We start from the raw sequence: 19,819 nt of genomic DNA, 5'->3' as shown, positions 1-19,819 counted from the left end.
GCGTTCAGATGGGTCGGGCGGGGTGCCGGCCACACATCCTCTTGTGCACCGTACCGGAATTCAGAGATGCTCGCGAACAGCACTTGTACCAAAAGTCTGTTAAGGATTTACGGGGGATCTTTGTCTTTATGTTTGTTGCGCGTTAATAGAAGCGTGTTTACATGTTGCTACCCATGCGCATGTAATGGCGTGTGCGCGTGTTCGTCTCCGTGTACCCGTAAGCGTCTGTGTATGGTGAGGAGCGACCCGCGTTCGATTCACGCTCACGACAAATAACAGTGACAACGAATATTTGAACCAGTCTTGGGCCTCTCCTAAGTCGATTACACCTTAAATGAGTATCTGGTGCGGTGTGTAAACATCAGTATTGGGGAGACAAAGACGGCTGGGAGTGGTGTTGGCCACCCAGCCCCTCGTGTACCGTGCCGGGCTAACAACACTTGAGTCAACAGCCTGTTTAAGGCTATACGGGGGATATTTGCCTTGTGTGTGTGTGCGTGCATGTGGGATGGCCGGGCGTGTTCCTCTGCGTTCATGTGTGTGTGTATGCTTGTGTGTGTTCCTGCGTGTGTATGCGCGTGTGTGTGGGCTGGCCGCGTATTCCTCTTCTGTGAGCTGGAGCGAGGCCAGGCATACACACGCGTCTTACGTAATGCACGCGCCGTATATTAGCGGCGGTGAGCGCCCGTGGCATATCAGTGCATTGCGCTCCTCCACCAAGCGAGAGGGCTTCCTCCTCCAGAGCTGAGCGTACCTCTCTCTCCGAGCTCGCTCTACTCTCACCGTCCCCCCCTATTTGCCTCTTCGCGCCTCTCTCTCTGTCTCAAGAGCAATTGGAGCGCGGAGCGTTAAGGAGCGCGCGTTCACATGTAGCCCGACCGCCGCCTGGAGCGCGGCGCGGTGCGCATGGCGTGAGCTGCCCCGGCTTGGAAGGAGCTACGCGGCGCGGCGGCTGAGCCCTGTGGTGAGTTTCTCTCTCTCTCTGCCGAGGGCTCGTTCTTTATTTTCTCGTTCATTTCTCATTCATTCAATCATTCGCTCGTGCCTGGCCGTGCCGGCGTTTCTCTATGGAAGCCCCTTTGCGCCTCTGCCCATGGTTCAGCGGAGATTGTGATCGGGTATTGCGCTCGGCGCATACCTAGTACGCACTGCGGGACATTCTATATATGTGTAAAGATTTCAATTCACGTATAAAGTAACGTCATTCATGATATTAGTCTTAAGAAAAATTACCAATCCATTGCTGGATGATGTGGATTCCAACATCGTGTCGGTCATTAGACCATACTTCGCCATGCTGGTCAGTGCGTGTTGGCGACGGGGATGATGGGGGTGGGGGGTCGCTGAGTTCATAGCGCAGCATGCTCACCGCTGCGCCACCGCTCTCAAATGTGTACAAATACTGGCTTTTAATTCGTTAATGCGACGTATTTCATAAAATGCCTCTTGACATGTTGGTATGTCGTGTGCGCTGTAACGTAGAGGTGCTGCGTGTGGATTAAAGAGCCAAAGGCCATTTAATTAATAATGATTTCACGTCTCCAGTGGTTTCCCCTGCCATCTCGGTTGGAATCGGAGAGGTGGCGGAGAAACGCCACGGTTCGATCCGTGTTCACGGTCGCCGCGTGAGTGCGTGGGTAAAGGCTCACACAGCATATCTGCGGGGAGAGGTAGCCCCGTGGTTTGCACGCTGCGCTATAAACCGGTCGTTTCAGTTCGTTACCCGACCACGGCTAACATCAGTGGCGAATGCTACCTCAACCCCCCTTTTGACGGCAAGCGTGGTGAAGTATAGTCAAACATCTCTCGTGTCCTTCATACAACTGTGGATTCACAAAGGGGTCGTAATTTTTATTATTATTATCATGACCCATCACGCCAACACTACCGTTGAAAGTTAAGTTTGGAAAAGTGTGAGTGATATTTAACACAAACATGTGAGCTAAACACGCGCTTAAATTTAACACGTAGCCTTTCGTGACCAATATCATCCATAATAGAGATTGTTTGGGTTAGATTGGCGTGTTCTATTTACGTGACAAGCCTAATAATTGCCTGTGTCGGATGGTGACGGGTTTTAACGACACATTTATATATTTACGCGATCTAACCCCCAAAAAACCTCTATTATGGACGCGGTTAAATATTAGAATAAATAAGTTGATAACACGCCGCCTCCTCCCTCTCAAACCCTGTCACTCCACGCAGAAAGACGACGCCTGTCAAGCGCATCTCGTCAGCCACGCGCACTTCGGGGAGGGCATCTTATTAGCAGCATTCGTTGAGTACGCGGCAAACATTCAGCGCCCCGTCAGCAGTCAGGCTTCTTTACACCGATATCGGTGAATTGCCGGAAGCGTCGCAGACATGGGTACTAGTTTGACGCAATGATGAAGAACGCAGAACACAAATAAATTAATTCTCCACGACGAGGCTAACTTGTGCGTGCTCATGTCCGACTCCGAGCGCGCCCACACCGCGCGTCTCACGGCGACGCCGGCGACACGCGGCCTCCATCGCCGGGGCACGCGGGCTCGGCGCACGGCTCTGGACGCCGCCTCTCGTGCCGTGAGCAAAAACAAAACAAACCCCGAACTCTAAAAAACAAAACCAACACGAGCACAAGAAGTGTTTTCAAAATTGTGCAAACTGTAGCGCTAATGAGAAACACGCGCCTCGATTATTCGGAAACCCTGCCCTGTTTCCGACGTCGCCGCTCTGCCCAGTGCACACTCGCCTCGTGTAGAGGACGCAGCTGGGCGGGCGGGGGGGGGCGATGGTTGTGAGATTCTCTGCAGCGGCCCTCGTTGCGGGCTCGTGTTGGGCGGGCTGCACAGGGCGGAGCCACACACCGAGTTTCCCGTTTTTCAAATGCATCTCGAACCCTTTGTCAATTCCACGAAAGGGCGGCTATTGCTCACGGGGGGTTGTTTGACCATACTTCACCCACGGCGATCAGTGCGGGGTTGGTGGAGAGGTGCGGGTGGCAGGGGGTGGTTCATAACCGGTTCAAATTCCACTCGCCGCTGATGTTCGCCGTAGTCAACTTCAGGTTGGGGCGCTGAATTATGAGCGGGGTGCGCTAACCCACTGCGCCACCGCTCTCAACATGCTTCATTAAACACGACGAGGGAAAAAAAACACCCCACGCAGCAGCAACAGTAGGAGGGGCAGCAGCAGGAGCGAGATTGTTTTCTGTTTCTCTCGCCGGGGAGGTCGGCGAAGTCGGAAGAGGCGCAGGTGCGGGTTCAGGTGCGGGTTCTGGTGCGGGCTCGGGGCCGCGAGGCGCCTCTGTCGGAGCGGAGCGAGTCCGAGGCGGGGGGCCCCGCACGCAGGCCCCCCCCCCCCGCTGCTGCTGCCGCTGCCGCAGGCGGCGCGCGGGCCCCGCCTCGCACGGGAATCGAACGGCGGCGGTGGCCGCGGAAGCTGCAGTCTCCCAGCACCCGGGGGGGGGGTGGGGGGGGGGTCCCGTTTCCTTTCTTCTACTTTCACATTCATGGGAGCAGCGGTCGTGTTTTGACTTGGGCCCTCGCCGCTTGAGAGAACGAGCGAGAGCAGCAGGCAGGGTGGGAGAGAGCGTGCCGGGAGGGAGAGCAGCGGGCGAGTGAAACGCAGGTGGGGCACCGCGTGTAATTGACACGGCGCTCACTCAGCGTGGCGCTCACTCCGCGCGCGCGCGCGTGTGTGTCAGCGTGCGTGTGTCTATGCGTATGCGTACACGGCATTCCTTCATGCACTTATACACACTGTGGGGACTTGTTGCTGTTAGCGAGCACCTATGAAGGCCGGCACGCCACGCGAGGGGCTGCGTGGCCAGGACCTTTGTCTCGCCCAATGCTGATGTTTACACACCAAACCAGGTACTCATTTGAGGCTGAGTCAACCCATGGGAGGCCCAGAACGGGCTCAGATAATCGTCACTTGGCGTTGACCATGAGCAGAAATCGAACTCGGGACGCTGGGTTTCGAAGCGTGGCGCTTTAACCGCTACGCCACCGCTCTCCGCTAAGCACACACAAAAGACAAAGATCCCCCTATAGTTATACCGGGTCGCCGGGTTCGTAGCGCAGCGTAGCGCTAACCGCTACGCCACCGCTCCCCACACCTGTGCCTCTCCCACACGCACACGTATGTCTGTGTGTCTCGCACGCACCTTACCGTTCGTTTATGCTCATAGCTCGGTGCCTGTCTGGTGAACGTGCTGCATTGCGTGAACCCCGCGGATAGGGGACGCATCCGCAGATGAGCCGCGCGCATTCAACTCGCGTGAACCCGCGCCAGCTTCACGTTCGCGCGCGCGACATCGGCTCGGGACGAGCGTTCTGAGGACGCGACTCGCCACCGCCCTCGCCTCCCCCCTCCTCGGCACCCTTTGCGCCGTCCTCCTCGTGGCTTCTCCGTGTCCGCCGCCACTCTCCCTTCACGGGCCACGACGCAAACGCACGCGTCTGTCCATCGGTCACGCGAAATAATTGTGATTTTTTTTAAGGAAAACGCATGGAGTTGTCCAGCGGCTGATGAACGTTGAAGCGCGTTAAGTCATTGTAACTGTGTACCGGTGTTCACCCGCGTGCGTTTCACTCAGAGCGACTACCACGGCAGCGTTTGCACGTGCGCGCGGCGCGTGAAGACGCAGCACTCGAACCGCGACATTCGACACAATGCACTTGCACCTGCCGTTCCTGCTGCGTTGTCAGCAGCGCACAAAACATCAAGAACAACAGCCAGCACGGTCATCAATTGCATAAACGTGTCAGGAAATGGACCGAAACGTCGCTTTCATAGCACATGCATGTGACCAATAAGACCCGTTGCCCGAAACGTCGCTGCCTCAATAGCACGCAGATGCCGTGACGAAGGTGTAGTGACTCGAAACGTCGCCTATTAATGACACAACCTTGACCCAGATTGAATCGTAGAGCCAGCACCCCCGCCTCTGCCCGTCTCCCTCTCGAGTGAGCTCTGAGCCGGCGGCTCTGAGTCGGCCACCGGTCACGGGCCACGTCGACTTCGCAGCGCGTCCCGGACGAGGTCACGCGGAGCCGCGCAAACGCCGCACGCGGCGCGCCGTGGACCTCTCGCTGCGTTGTGCCCCGAGGCACGGGGGAAGCCGTGCGCTTGACACCGTGCGAGCCGCGGGGTGTGAGCGGCCAAACCCTCGCTTGTGCGCACGTGCGCGTCCGTGTGTGTGTGTGGGGGGAGCGGTCGTGTAGCGGTTAGCGCGCTGCGCTACGAACCCGGCGACCAGAGTTCCATTCCCGCTCACGGCCAACACCAGTGACTAGTATCTGAACCGGTCCTGGGCCTCCCCTAGGTCGACTCAGCCTCAAATGAGTACCTGGTGTGGTGTCAAAACATCGCCACTGGGGAAAAAGGCGGCCGGGCGTGGTGCTGGTCACCTACTCCTTCGTGTACCGTCCCGGCCTTAATAGGTGCTCGCTAACAGCACTTGCCCCTACAGTCTGTTAAGGCTACACGGCGGATCTTTGTCTTTTGCGACACTACGATTATGATGGCATTATGATAATGATGTTTCTGTGATGATAGTAAGTTCTGTAATCATGATCTAATCGTCATTATGACTGCCTATCACTAACTCTATCAGTGTCTTCATTCACAGCTCTGTGACACAGCCGTCTCCTGCCCCCGTGAGCTCTCTAACACCCTACCGTCAACGCCCCTCCGCTTCAGTAAACAACGCACATCAATCTTCTTCGAAATAATCACACAAGTACGCCCCCTTTCCATATCTGTCCCTTTACACAAAAAGTATTTTCTCTACACATCCCACCAGGCACACGGCCTCTCGTGGAATGCACAAAGTACGCACCATTTGTTGAACGCAAGCACATCTCTGGGCGTGTTTCGACACTCAGTGTCTCGTCAGTAGAGTCAGACTTGCTTGAACCAATGCCGATTGGCTGTCAGACGTTATAGGCAAGGATCCTCTCTGTTAGATGCGTGGCCTAGCACGCAACAGGACAAACGAATCACGAGCGACGCTGTGGAGAATACGAGACTGTGAGCTTCCGGTGCATGCTGTTTGCCCAGGCGAGAACTCAACAGAGAGAGAGGGAGAGAGCAGGAAGTCTCTTGCGCGAGAGCGACTCGTGTCACCACAGCGCGAGGCGAGAGGGAGGAGGAGGGGGGGTGAAAGGAGCAGCGGGATAGAGACTTATCCCACCACTGCCCCCCCCCCTCGCCAGGTAAAGAACACGCCCATCGCTCAAGCGGAGGGCTCACCACGGGCACTCTGCTATGGGGGGGGGGGGTGCTTCTAGACTGCTGTGAGCAACACCGCGCGGCGATTCAGAGTTGCTGTCGACACGACCTTCTCGTGGAACAATCGCTGCTGTCCGCGTTGAGAAGTTGGGATGATCTTGTGGGTGCATTTGGCGCTTTCTGCACCCTCGCCACGTTTCATGCGAATAACTCCACCTCGCGGCAGTGGTGATTCGATGTGTCTTCAGCAGTGTTATGGGCTACTGACTTGAAGTCGCATATGCAGAATATAATTCATTTCGAGGCAAAACTCCGTCTCTCCGCGTATAAGGAAAAACAAAAATGCATAGAAGGCGAATGATTTGCCAATGCCTCTGTTATATTCCCCACAACGACGCCAGTGATTATTTTGTTGTTGTATATTTTATAGTTTTGCGTTGAACTAGGCCCCACGTCTAACAGAGGGCCCCTGCCTCGAGAACGCGAGCTCGGCAGCGACCTCTCAACATGCCCACGCCTCGCGAGTCCCAGGGTGAGCTGCGAGGGAGAGTTGAGAGGCGTGGGCTTTGTTCGCGGGAACCACGAAGAGTGATAATAAAGAGTGATAACAATGAGTGATAACAATGAGGCCGCTCGTCACCGTTGAGCGAGTGGCTGCAAACAATGGGCGAGGGCTCTGGCGAGGGAGGCGCCTTCAATCTCGGCTCAGGGTCTCCACAGGAAGGCGCAGATTCGTGGAGGAGGCGAGTGTCCCGCTCCCTCATCGTGTTACTTAGATTCGCCACGAACCACGCGACTGATTCGTTTGCGTCCAGTTTAACAATTTTTGATCTCAACCTCGCCTCCCTCTGGCCTATCCGTCCCCACCCTTCCCCTCATCGACCCACGGCGAGGAGACGTGAACGCCTACTCAGCACATTCGCGTGTAAACGAGACAATGCGCAGCCCCTGCGCGCGTCTGTTGTTTGACAAACATCGCGGGATGGGCCCCGGGTAGGAGCTGCGTGACCTCCGTGCGACACATGATGTTGGTGAAACTGCCTTGGTATTGGTGCACAAGCGCGAGAAGCAAACACACTCAACGCGCGTGTTATGAAGAGGGGCTATCGCCCGAAACGTCGGCTGATATATTCATTGTAAGGCCACAGTGTTATTGACGAATGTGTTGAGTGATTTGTTTTTCCTCCGTCTAAGTAACGATTAATTCACCAACTCGCCTCTCGGTCACTTCACACGGACGCTCTGTACACTCTGCGCGCGTGCGTTTCGCCTCGGACTCATCTCGGAAGCTAAGCAGCTTTGGGCCTGCATAGTGCTCGGATGGGCGACCACCACATACAGCACAGTAGTAGGTGTGTGTAGAAGGCTGCTGCATGGGATACCCGACAGGCAACAACAGAAGGCAGTGCAACACAACCCACCGTGATACTGTTCGTCTACACTCGCTGTCTTCCCCGACCCGCACTAACCACCGTGGTGAAGTATGGTCAAAATAACCCCGAAGACCCGCGCGGCGCCGGAAGTTTCCTCATCCAGCAGTGGACTGGGCCCCGCTGCGCGTGTCACAGCGCTTGACACAGTTAGCGTGGGTGGCCCCGCCGGGCTAGCGGGTCGCGCCGCACGCACACAGACCACGGCAGCAGCAGAAAGGGCAAGAAGCTGCCGAGGAGAGCGCACGGTGCCGACGACGAGTCCCGGTCAAATCGAGAGAGTCGCCCTCGTTGAAACAAACGCGGGTGGGACAGATCGCAGGGTCGGCGTGCTGAACATTGCACTTCCGTATCGCTCATGAAAGGAATCTTACTTGGCAGGGTATTTTGACTTAAAACTTTGGTGACTGCAGAAATTGATATTTTTGTGCGTTTTTTGCTTTTATTATTTTACATTTCTAATTCATATTTTGAATGAATTATTTATTTACTTTATTTTTAATTTTATTTTTATTTCTTTTCTACGTGACTTTATGGAAAGAACCAAGAATATGGCAGGGTATTATTTATTTGTTCATGCGTTGCCCTTCGGGCGAGCCGTGCTTGCCACACGCCATGCGTCACGCGTGATTTGACGCCTTATTTGATCTCTCGCCCGAGCTCTGCATGGCTGTGGGGGTTTCGGGAATTGTGAGTTCGGTCTGCCAAACGCATACATATTAAAATACCCTGGAGAGACACGACGAGTGGTCACGAATCGATTCGTTCGGTTTCGCTTGCACCACTGCCATCAGGATTGCACGAGCAATGCAATGTGCGCTCAGTTAACTACACACGCAGTGAAGAATAGACGTTTCGACGCGCCGTTGGTATGCACGTGAGTATTGTAGTAGCGAGTCGTTTGGCTCGTTGGCTATTGGCGCTTTCGTTCCCATAGCGCGGGGGGATCACCACGGGGCTTCTGTGTTTCGCAGCAGGGTCCACATCTCCGCGTGTGATCCCAAGCGAGTAATTTGCGAGAACGTTTTTTTATTCAGAATTTAGAAAATTTCGACCGTTACGCCAGCACACAATGACCTACTGTATTACGTCATCTCGAATGACGTCTAGAAATCGTTAACGTCCACTGGGAAGCAGACGAGCGTCGCATTTTACGGTTAATACACCCACAATAATAACAACCAGGGCGGCCTGTCGGATTTGAACCGCGAACCTCCGCAACAAACGGCCACGTCACCACCTCATGGACGTACAGTGAGCGTCGCGGCGCGGGAAGGCATTCATCCAGCAGTGGCATGGTAAGGGACCGTTGTTATCTGAGCGTTGCCCTCCTCTGTAACTCCACGATGCTCGAGCAGGGGGATGGGGCGAGAGAGAGAGAGAGAGGGGGGAGGGAATCACGGAAACTTCGAGGTCCGGGCTCGGCGGATTTCGCGGGGGGAATGAACGAGGCACATTCCACGTTACTCGAGCGAGGACGACGAGCGGGTGAAGCGGAGCCCCGAATCGGCGAATCCCTGTCGAGCGTTGCTCTCGCGGGAAAACGAACGGCGCTCACCGGGACGTGTCGCACGCACGCAGACTCATTTTTGCTCGGCCTCTGTGAGGACAGCGGCTTCTTTGCGCTCGACAATCGGAATGCGCACATTTATACGCGAGTACACAACTCAACACATTCTGGTTCATAACATCTCGTTTCCGACAACGGCGCTACTTCGTAGCGCCTTCGTAACACACAAAGAAGGACCATTTTCCGAGACGTCACCTATGACACGTGTTCTTCCTTCTCGGCGACTGCTATTGACGACGAGTGTTTTGTCCGTTGCGTGCTGCTGCAGCGCTGCAAATGCAGCATCAACCAAACAATATAATTATACCCCAGTGTGTGTGTGTGTTTAATTAGTGCTATAATCGTATGTTGGAATGTTTTAAATTGCCTTTCTTGCCTCTGTGTGTGTTATTCTGCCTATGTTTTGCGATTGTCGAATCTTGGTTAATGTTTGTAATGTATGCTTTGTGGTGTAGATATATACACACACGCGCACTATCATATTATCAGATTTTTCCATTGCTCAGGACAGATTATGCACATTTAAACAATTGTTTTTTTCTAGTTGATTAGCACAGACCAAATCGTCAAGCGGCCAGCAACAAGCAGCACGATGACAGTCGCAGTCTTGAAGAGTTCACGCGTTTCTTGAACACAGAGTGAGGATATTATTGTAAGAGCTCGTGAGGAAAGATGACGGGAGGAGGGAATTCCAAAGTGGAGCACTGCGGGATCTGTAGTGAGTGTGCTGAGCGAGTGAACGTGTTGTTGTGGTGGTTATCTGTGTGGATGAGATGAAACAGAGAGATAATCCACACACATATATACGTGTTACTTATCTATAGTTATATATAAGAACATCAATCAGCTCGTAGAGGGCAGAACAAGGTTTTTTAATGTGATCGCGCCCTACTTGGTCGCAGTTTAAACTCGGGTCTCCTTTGGAAACAATAATTGTGCTCTCACATGGTTATATATATATATTTAAAAAATGACGTGTGTGTATGGGTGGGCTTCCCCTAGGTCGACTGAGCCTTAAATTAGTGTCGTGTGCAAACATCAGCGCTTTGGTTGGACAAAGGCGGCCGGGCGGTGTTCTGTCCCCCCCCCCCGCGCCGTTCAAGTCTCTGCAGGCTCCGCGGGGGGATCTTCGTCTTTGTTGCGTGCGTTCGAGCAACGCGCAGAGTCGTCACGGGCACTCGCACTCGGCCCCGAGTGGCGGCAGCAGAGCACGGCGACGAGGAGCGACCGACAGCGCTCCTCTTGCGATATTGCGGTGACCAGTTGTGCGCAAGCACACGTCACGAGACAAGAAACAAATACTCCGCACGCGTTACAAGGGGAACGTATCGTAGAGGCGACGCTTCGTGCAACGCCCCTGCCGCGTAGCCCGTGGACAGAGAGAGGCCAGAGGGGTTGGTAATGGTGACGTTCTCAGGCAATCTCCTAAAATACGCAACGCGTGCCTTTGAAATGAGGCAGCCGTGATATGCAGGAGGGGGTGGGGTGTGGATCAGGTTAAGTGGCTCGCGCCGCGTCCCGCGATGCGCGCAGGGCGATAGCGATCTCAGTGTGCGGCGGGCGGGCGAGAGAGGGAGGACCGGCGGCGCAGTGGTTAGCGCAGAGCCATACGAACCCGGCGACCCGCGTTCGATTGCCGCTCACGGTCAACACTCAGGGAAGAATATCTGAACTGGCGCTGGGCCTGCCCGAGGTCAACTAAGCCCTAAACAAATATTCGATGTGGTGTGGAAACATGGGGCGTTGAAAAGTCAAAGACTTCCAGCCATGGTTTTGACTTCTTCGTGCACTATAATGGTCTTAATAGGTGCTCGCGAACAGCGCTCTCTCTTCAACTTGCGTGGTCTGCACGGGGGATCTTTGCGTGAGACACACGCAAATATCAAAAGAAATCGTCAGCGTCTTTAAGACCCCGTTACAATTTGCTGAGAAGTACAGTACATGTGCCGGTGTGGAGAGCAGGCCTATGTGTTGTTACTAAAACTACGGAGTGTCCGGATAATGTTTACAGTGTATAGTTTGTATCTGTTCGGCGATAACTTGGCCACGAACAATCACGTAGGCCACTTCTCGTTCAGTTGACGTTGCCATGCGGCGATCATGACACCCGCGGCTACTGTTGTTGCTGTGCTGATCAAGGGGGGGGGGCACTTTGCGTGAGTCATTGAGGATGTGTGAGTGCGGAGCGGTGGCGAAGTGGTTAGCGCACCGCTCTACGAACCCGGTGACTCCAGTTCGATTCCCGCTCGCGACCAACAACTGTCGCATATATTTGAACCAATTCTGAGCCTACCCTAGGTCGACTCAGCCTCAAATTCGTACCTGACGCGATGTGTAGAAAGTGTCAGCTTTGGGGAGACAAAGGAGGCCTGGCGTGGTGCTGGCCACCCATTCCCTCGCGTGCCGTTCCGGCCTTCATAGGTTCTGCTCGCTAACAGCACTTGCCCCTACAGTCTGCGAAGTCTACAGGGGAGATCTTTGTCGTTGTGGAGTGTGTGGGAGGGCGTGTGTGTGTGTGAGTGCGCGTGTTTATTCTGCGTATATCTGACTGCACTTTCCGGAAAGCTATTGCCCCCTTCGGGTCACATATGCCTTCCTCATGTTGAAATAACAACAACGACGACGACGACAGAGAACCCGCCAACGCAACGCACACGGCGCGTGCACCCGCAGCGCCCGCGCGTGATTCACGACAGCGGCGGGCGCAGGGAGGAGGGACGTGGCGCGCTCCTGTCCCCCCAAGGCGGGTTGATCCCCGATTTACTATCAACGTGAATCGTGTGCGTCGGTGTCTGCGTGTGGGGAGTGGTAGTGTAGCGGCAAGCGCTCTGCGCTACGGACCTGGCGACCCGCGTTGACGATTATCTGAACCGGTCCCCTAGGTCGACTCAGCCTCAATTGAGTACCCGGTGCGGTGTGCAAACATCGCCACTGGGGATGCAAAGGCGGTCGGGCGTGGTGCTGGCCACCCACCCCCTAGTGTACCGTTCCGGCCTTCATAGGTTCTGCTCGCTAACAGCACTTGCCCCTACAGTCTGTTAAGGCTACACGGGGGATCTTTATCTTTTTTAAGGGAGGAGGGAGAGCGTGGCGATTAGTGCTCTGCACTACGAAACCGGCGTTCCAAGTTTGATTCCCGCTCGCGGCCAAAAAACAGTGGCAAATACTGGTGCGATGTATAACCATCAGCCCCGATCGAGACAAAGGCGACCGGGCGTGGTGCTGGTAATGCCACTCCCCCGTGCACCATGCCGGCCTTATTAGGAGGTCGCAGACAGCACTTGCCCCCAGCAGGCTACGTAGCTATACGCCTACAGGTTCTTTGTATTTGTGTACACATACACGCTCGCAGCACTGGCGTCTTCTGCCATTCACTTGCCCTCTCTTTGATCCTCGGGCATATAGAAGATCCCCAAACCAGGCCATTGCAGATGAAACGTTGGACTTTGTTCCTCCACCGGTGGTGTGCTGCTCGCAATCACAAATAACTACGACACACACTCACGCACACATTCATACAACGACAAAGGTTCCCGTCTGGATAAAACTGGCTTGTTGGTGCAAGTGCTGTCAGCGAGCGCCTTTTGAAGTCCCGCACGACGCTCACACAGATACATACACACTCACACTTCACACACATTACATACTCCCACACACTACAAAGACAAAGATCCCCCATGTAGCCTTAACAGACTGTTGGGGCAAGTGCTATTAGCGAGCACCTATGAAGGCCGGCACGGCATACAAGAGGTTGGGTGACCAGTACCACACCCGGCCACCTTTGTTTCCCGAATGGCGATGGTTACACACCGCACCAGGTACTCATTTGAGGCTGAATCGACCGAGGGGAGGCCCAGGATCGGTTCAGATAATCGTCACTGATGTTGGCCGTGAGCGGGAATCGATCCCGGGCCGCCAGGTTCGTAACGGAGTGCGCTAACTGTAACACTGCCGCTCCCAACTCACACTGCACATACATCGCAAGCGAACATATTTTGCTTATACGATCACTCAACGTCGAACAGGGGTGACAACAACAGAGAACAATGAGGACCCCCCCCCCCCGCATGACGTGCATGTCAAGGTGACATCACCATTGCTGCACGTGCTGCGTGCGGCTGATCGTGTCCGCCGCACGTGCACGCGGCGTGGGCGCCAGGCCGCTCCGGCACGTGCGGAGCTCCCGGCCCTGTCGACCAGGGCCGCATTGAGATGTTGTAGACCCCTGGGCAACAGGTACTGTGAGGCCCCCCAGTAGCATTTTCAAAAGGAAAACAGGGTTAAAGAAAAATTAAATTGTAATTTTACAAGGCTAACAACAAATAAAATTCAGCATTCACAAATTAAATTCCCGCCGCTGGCTCAGGAATGTCAACTTGAGATGATTACCGCCTCAAATGCCCATTTCAGTGGAACATGACGTTCGCGTGACCACGGAGAAGTGAGGGATCGCGGCGGAGTGGTTTGAGCGTTGCGCTCTGACTCCGGCGCCATGAGCTCGATTCCCGGTAATGATCGCTGAGATCATCGGCGAGTGACATCTAAACCGCTCTCGTCCCCTCCGCCTCTCCCCCTTTCACCAACGCGCTCTGACCAGCGTGGTGAAGTATATTTTAAAAACCCCGACGACGCCACACGGTGTGGGGGTGGTGGGGGGCGGGGGGTTTCGCCGGGGGAGACGTTTCAAATGGCTGTGGCAAAAAAAGATCCAGCTCGTAGCATCGGTGGTTGTGTTTTGTAATGGATAACGCGCAACGCATGCCCGGCGTGAACGACTGCACCATAAACAGTGGCGCTGGGCGCAGTTCGCTCGTCCACACGTGAGAGCCACGCGCAGCCGATCCACGGCGTGAACTTTACCCCGAATCCTCCCATCGAGCCGAGCGAGCCCCCCGTGCTGTTACCGCCCGCTCGCGGGTCCTCCCCGCGTCGCGGTGGAGCAGGCCACGCAGCCAATAAGGTCGACTACCGCTGTTATCGAGGGTGTCTGCACCAGGTATGGCCTTGCCATTGGCGTGTCCCGTGTTGATGTACAGGAGCTACCGCAGTGGTGCAGTAGTTTGGAGCGTAATCATCGGGGTGCCAGTTCGACCCCATCTCCCCGACAATATGGCCTCTTACCGTACCTGTTCCTCTGCGCAAACACTACAATACAATCATATATTTACTACACGTTCCATAGGGCCACACGGCCTCGTGAGAGTGCTATTTTGTTAATCAGCATCGGTTTAACAAACGCAAACCGTGGACCGGTATTGACGTTTAGCGTCTCATCGGCAGAGTCAAGGTCGCTGAAACCAATGGTGGTCAACTGCCAGATGTTTGTAGGCAAGAACGCTCTCTGTTGGATGTGGATCCTAGATCGACGCAACACCGCCAGCACAAGCACGCGCTCTGCTGGAAGACGCGAACTACAGCTGCGAGAACGTCAAGAAAGCTCCAGTAAAGCAAAACGTAAGGACGAAGCACAGCACACACAGTGAGGCTCCTGCTACCGAGTGCGCGGCTCGCGCCGCCGTTCGCTTCCCATGCGCCGATGGCGATCGTTCGCTGGGAATCGCGCGGCGCGCGAGAGTTCTTCGTTCGATTTAGCGCGGCGCAGAGCAATCGCGCGCGACCGCTCAATGCAACCGCGCGGCTCCCCCCCCCCCCCGTGAAAGCTTCTCAGCTGCGCCGCGCACCTCCGATGCATTCGTCAGCACCGCGTCCCTCGTGCCGTGCACAGGTTTGCGTAACGGGGCACGTACAGGAGCGGTGGCGCAGTGGTTAGCGCACCGCGCTTGGGGTGGGCCCATGACGCGTTCACATTTCACTCGCCGCTGATGTTGGTCGTGGCCGATAATTAAATTTAATCGCGAATGCACGACCAGCGGTAGAAGGCTCGATTTTCGGTCACGGCAAACATCGGTATCGAATGATACCCGAGCCGGTCATGGGCCAGTTTCTGTCTTTACCAACACGCATTTGATCGGCGCGGTGAAGTATGATCAAACAACTATCATTGCCGAGGGGCATCAATCTGGCAGAGGATTGGCAAGTGGCTGCACAATATCAGTGCATGTTTAAACAGTGAATGCAAAGGTGTCATACTTTGGCTGGGGATGTTTTCTCAATATGGTTATCATCAGTCGCGGTGGTGGGGGTGATACGCGTCTCGCATTTCACGACATCTGAAATGCTTTACCATGAGTAAGTGTGCAAATGTGCGCGCCATTCTATAATCTACCTGTTACACGAACAGCGCGCTCCGTCCATCGTGAGTGTCTGTGGGGAGGGGGAGGGGGTCATTGTCGAAGAAATCAGCGGAAGTTCGCGCCTTGTCGCCAGGAGAGTAAATTGACCCGACCCGGCGAGTCAATGAACTCTTCCGCAATTCCATTCACGAATCGGTACTTGTCGCCTCGTTTTCAGTCTATCGTCTCATTTGTATTGTTTCCCGGGTTTCTTTTATGCTGTCCCGTTCGTACAATTGCGTTAGCTCCATTTGACACATTCACTGCTGCGTGGTGAGATTCAATTCGCACGAATGACGCGGTGTGTTAACGCAACGCGTCACGTGACGCCCGTTGACACTCGAGCGGGCAGTCTGCAAGACCACGCGGCGGCGTTGCGGCGAGCCCGGAGTGAAATCCCAATCAGACCCCGGGGGGAGCGGGAGCCAAGGGGGGGGGGGGTGCGTATGTGTGTGGGGGGTAACTAGAACGAGCTGCGTGCTACCCCCACACTTCCTCCCTACTTTTCGCACTGCATCCACGCCAACTGCGATCGTGGAGTGCAAGGCTAAATAAATGTATATCCTGTATATATCTGTTTTCCGATCGGCCAAACAATGCCATGAGCATACATGTGCTCATTATTTAACTTGATCCACAACTCACTGATTCACTTCAGGCACTCGCTCGCCGGCGTGCAGTCAACTCGTCATCACTCTTCTATCGCTACTACCATGGTTACTGTTCCCGTGAACTTCACTAAATTATTCCTCTTGCCATGTGAAGGACTCGGATCTCATCCACGCTGTGTTCAACTACCACACTGCAACTCACAACGCCTCTTGTTCTGCTTCTTTCCTCGCACTGTTCCTCTTATACTAGCCTCGGTTAATTTAAGAAAACTGCTTCACTCTTTTCGATTACAATTTTGGCCGTGCCGTTTGTTTCCGGCCGCTGGGCGTGTTGGACCTTTGGGCCGGCGCTCAGCAATTGTGTTCAAATGATTTATGTTGTCTCGCGAACCTGTGTAATGTACCTGGATAGCTCCGCCAGCGGCATCCGATTCTCGGCGGTGCCAACCCGAAGCGCGTTTTCGGGATCCGCGTTTGGCCCGCGAGCCGCCAGTCGAGAGGGCGCGCCGTGGGTGTGAGCCCAATGGCCGGAAAACTCCCGAGGTGCGGCCAAACGAGCGGCGGAGTTCCTGCGTGGCGACCTTTTGTTTGATTGCACACACCGGGTGTTATTACACCGACTTGCCAATGCCGGCGGTGCCACCACCCAATGTACACAACACGCATCGGTAAAACACCATCGGCCATGACGTAAACTCGATCATTTCTCCGCAGCAAATGCGCACGTTTCCCGAGAAGCTCCGCTGGATATCGCACATACTTGGCCCGCGCGCATCTTTCCAGCACCGCCTGTCGGCGCAACTGTGGATATCAATTGAGGCGAGCGCCGTGATTTGTGAGCTCACGCCGAGGGGAGATCCGCTCGATGTGTAGGAGGGGGCGGGCGGGGGGGGTCGACTCTTCTCCATTGCTGTCCAACTGTGTGGAACACCCTGGCCCCCATTGGTCGTCCGCACTGCTCACGAGGACCCATCTTGAGCAGGGAGAGGGGCCGTGCCTACGAAGGTGCGGCAGTTCACGAGCAGTTGGTTTGAGTTGCCCGACTCTGTCGATGAGACACGAACGAAAACCCATTCAGAGAGTTGTTTGTCCATAATAGAGGGTTTTTTCGGGTTAGATCGTGTAAGTAAATATATAAATGTGTCGTTAAACCCGCCACCACCCGACACAGCCAACTAGTAAGGGTTGTCACATAAACAGAACGTGGCAATTCGTCACTAGTACAGCACACCGGTGTGGTGGAGAGCCAAGCCACAACATTTGCAATCTGAGTACGACGTTTCGCCAGTAATTACAACTTGCTTCATCAGGCGGGTTTAACGACACATTTATATATTTACGCGATCTAACCCCAAAAAGCCTCTATTATAGATGATATTGGTGGCGAAAGCCTACGTTTTAAATTGAAATGTATTTGTGTTGAAGCAATGCTGTTCCCAGTTAAGTGTGGCTGCTGCTGGGATGTGGATGCGTTTATGCTGAGTGACAGATACAGCAGCGAGGTGTTTTGTCCGCTGATTCATTTTGCCGCTCACGTCCATGGTATTGCCTTTCGTTTTGTCATTTTGGTGACTCGTGTAAGTTACCCTCCTGGTCTCTCGACGTCTCACCTGGTGGACTGTGTCACCGCCCTCTGCTGACCACCACGTGAGTATTCAAGCGCTGTGCAGGTGCCATCCTGCTTAGCTTCCGAAATCAGAGAGAGAGCGGCGCATTTCGGGCGATGTGGACATAAGCGGGCCGTTTTGTATAAAGCTCAACTTCTAATCTCACCTCATTAACATTTAATTTACTTATTTTAATTCAATCCACCGGGCACCGCGTCCGCAGAATTATGCTTGGACCTTGGAACTCGTATACCAATCTACAACTGCGATGGTGCAACGGGAGTCGCACACGGGAGCCGAGCCGAGCCGAGCTCAGTCAATCCTCCTCCTGCACCACCCCGCCCGTGTTGCGCCTTGGCTAACCCGGCCGAGCCTCATGAGCGAGTGTGAGAGAGAATGCGAGAGTCTCATTGTAAACTCCACGCGCAGTTTATTTACACGCAAGCCGCTTTATTAAAACAATATCTCCGGGTTCGCGAACACGCGGGGTCAGCGTGAGACTCGTAGAGGTTTGTATTTTTAACGGCTTGTCGTGCGCGCGCGCACGTACACACACAAGGCAAACACCTCGTGTAGTACCTTACAGACTGGTGGCAATCAGGGTCGGATTAAGGCACGGGGGCTTTAGGGGCTGGATCCCAGGGGCCTCCGCCAGCTGGAGGGCCTCCAGAGATTTTGTGAAACGTTATTTCACTTGTAAATGCTGAATTTTATTTGTTGTTAGCCTTGTAAAATACATTTAATTTTTCTTTAACCCTGTTTTCCTTTTAAAAATATTACTGGGGGCCTCACAGTACCTGTAGCCCAGGGGCCTACAAAAAAAATCTTCATCCGGCCCTGGTCGCAATAAGTGCGGTTTGCGATCACCTATTAAGGTTGGGCCGACGCACGAGAGTGTGGTGTATCCAGCGTCATACCCGGCCCGCCTTTGCCACCCCCCTCCCACTGTTGATTGTTTATATACCGCATTAACAACTCATTTAAGGCTGAGCCGATCTTAGGGGAGACCCTGGACCGATTTCAGATATTCTCCACTGATGTTAACCGTGATCGGTAGTAATCGAACGCGCGTGGCCCGTAGTGGAGCGCCACTGCAACACCTCTCTCCGAGAGCGGCAATGCACGCAGACACCGATTACACCAAATACACACCGTGGGGGCGGGACCCGTAGTCGTGTGTTCACGATTCACCGGGTGGCGTTTAAACGTCTCGCGATGTGCGCACCTTGATCGGCCTCACTGCCGCGTGCTTGCGTGCGTGCGCGTGTGTGTATTCCGCGTGTGTGTGTGTATTCCGCGTGTGTGTGTGTGTATTCCGCGTGTGTGTGTGTGTATTCCGCGTGTGTGTGTGTGTATTCCGCGTGTGTGTGTGTGTATTCCGCGTGTGTGTGTGTATTCCGTCCACTCGCCGCTGACAAGGAACGCCACTCGAACGGTACTACATTAACCGCCGCCGGACAATGCAGACTGCCACCTGCAGAGTGACGGACTGTCGAGCCGCAGCCAGATTCACGCGGCGTATGAGGAGTCACGCGGGTGTTATAGGCGCGACTAAGCCGTGACCTTTTGGCTACTATGCAGACAAACACGCATTAGCGGTATGGTCCGTTAATACTCTTCGGTAGGCGATAGGATCACCGTTTAAATTCGCAGCCCCACCGCTGCTTGTAAGTCGACTGCTGAATGAAGGCATCCCCAGTCACAGTTGGGTGTCGATTGGCCGCACCACCACGCTTCATCAGACTCATCAGTATGGGTTGGTGAAGGGGATGGACCAGGGAGATTGCTCCAGATATCACTCGCCACTGATGTATAAGCCATGGTCGGGAATTGAACTCAGGTCGCAGCGCGCTAACCCACTGTGCCACTGAACCACGCATGCCTTGCGCTAATAGCCACGACAAATATACGTATGTCATACACGTGGCATGGAAATCACATCTCTCCGTATAGTGATTTCCAGTGTCTTGTAACATTGAACGCCTTGTCCATGACACCTTCAATAGCACTGTTTGTTGTGGGCCCTTGGGGTTTTGGGTCCGTGCCGTAACGGTGTTTAAAACGACGACGAAGATGATGGTGACGACGACGATATTGCACGGCTGTTCACCAAACCGCGGGGCCCCTGGCGGCGCTCTCCAACGCT

General features: G+C 54.5%; 1 protein-coding gene across 2 annotated transcripts in view; it reads left to right on the top strand.

Annotated features, from left to right (window-relative positions):
• The first annotated feature begins 644 nt into the window (after positions 1–644).
• LOC144719176 (netrin-1-like) overlaps positions 645–19,819 on the top strand; it is a 102,143-nt gene continuing 82,968 nt past the window's right edge. Inside the window, exon 1 of one of the 2 annotated variants that reach the window (XM_078595053.1) lies at positions 645–964. The gene's annotated coding sequence lies outside the window, so the exon portion shown is untranslated. Of the gene's footprint in view, positions 965–14,019; positions 14,677–19,819 lie in introns of those variants that run through there. The other variant, XM_078595054.1, reaches the window with a different exon arrangement.

This window comes from Lampetra planeri, chromosome 5 (genome assembly GCF_965212315.1).
Source record: "Lampetra planeri chromosome 5, kcLamPlan1.2.h2, whole genome shotgun sequence".
Classification (NCBI taxonomy): Eukaryota; Metazoa; Chordata; class Hyperoartia; order Petromyzontiformes; family Petromyzontidae; genus Lampetra; species Lampetra planeri.
Note: the sequence above shows the minus strand (reverse complement) of the source record. Positions and strands in the feature narration are given on the sequence as shown.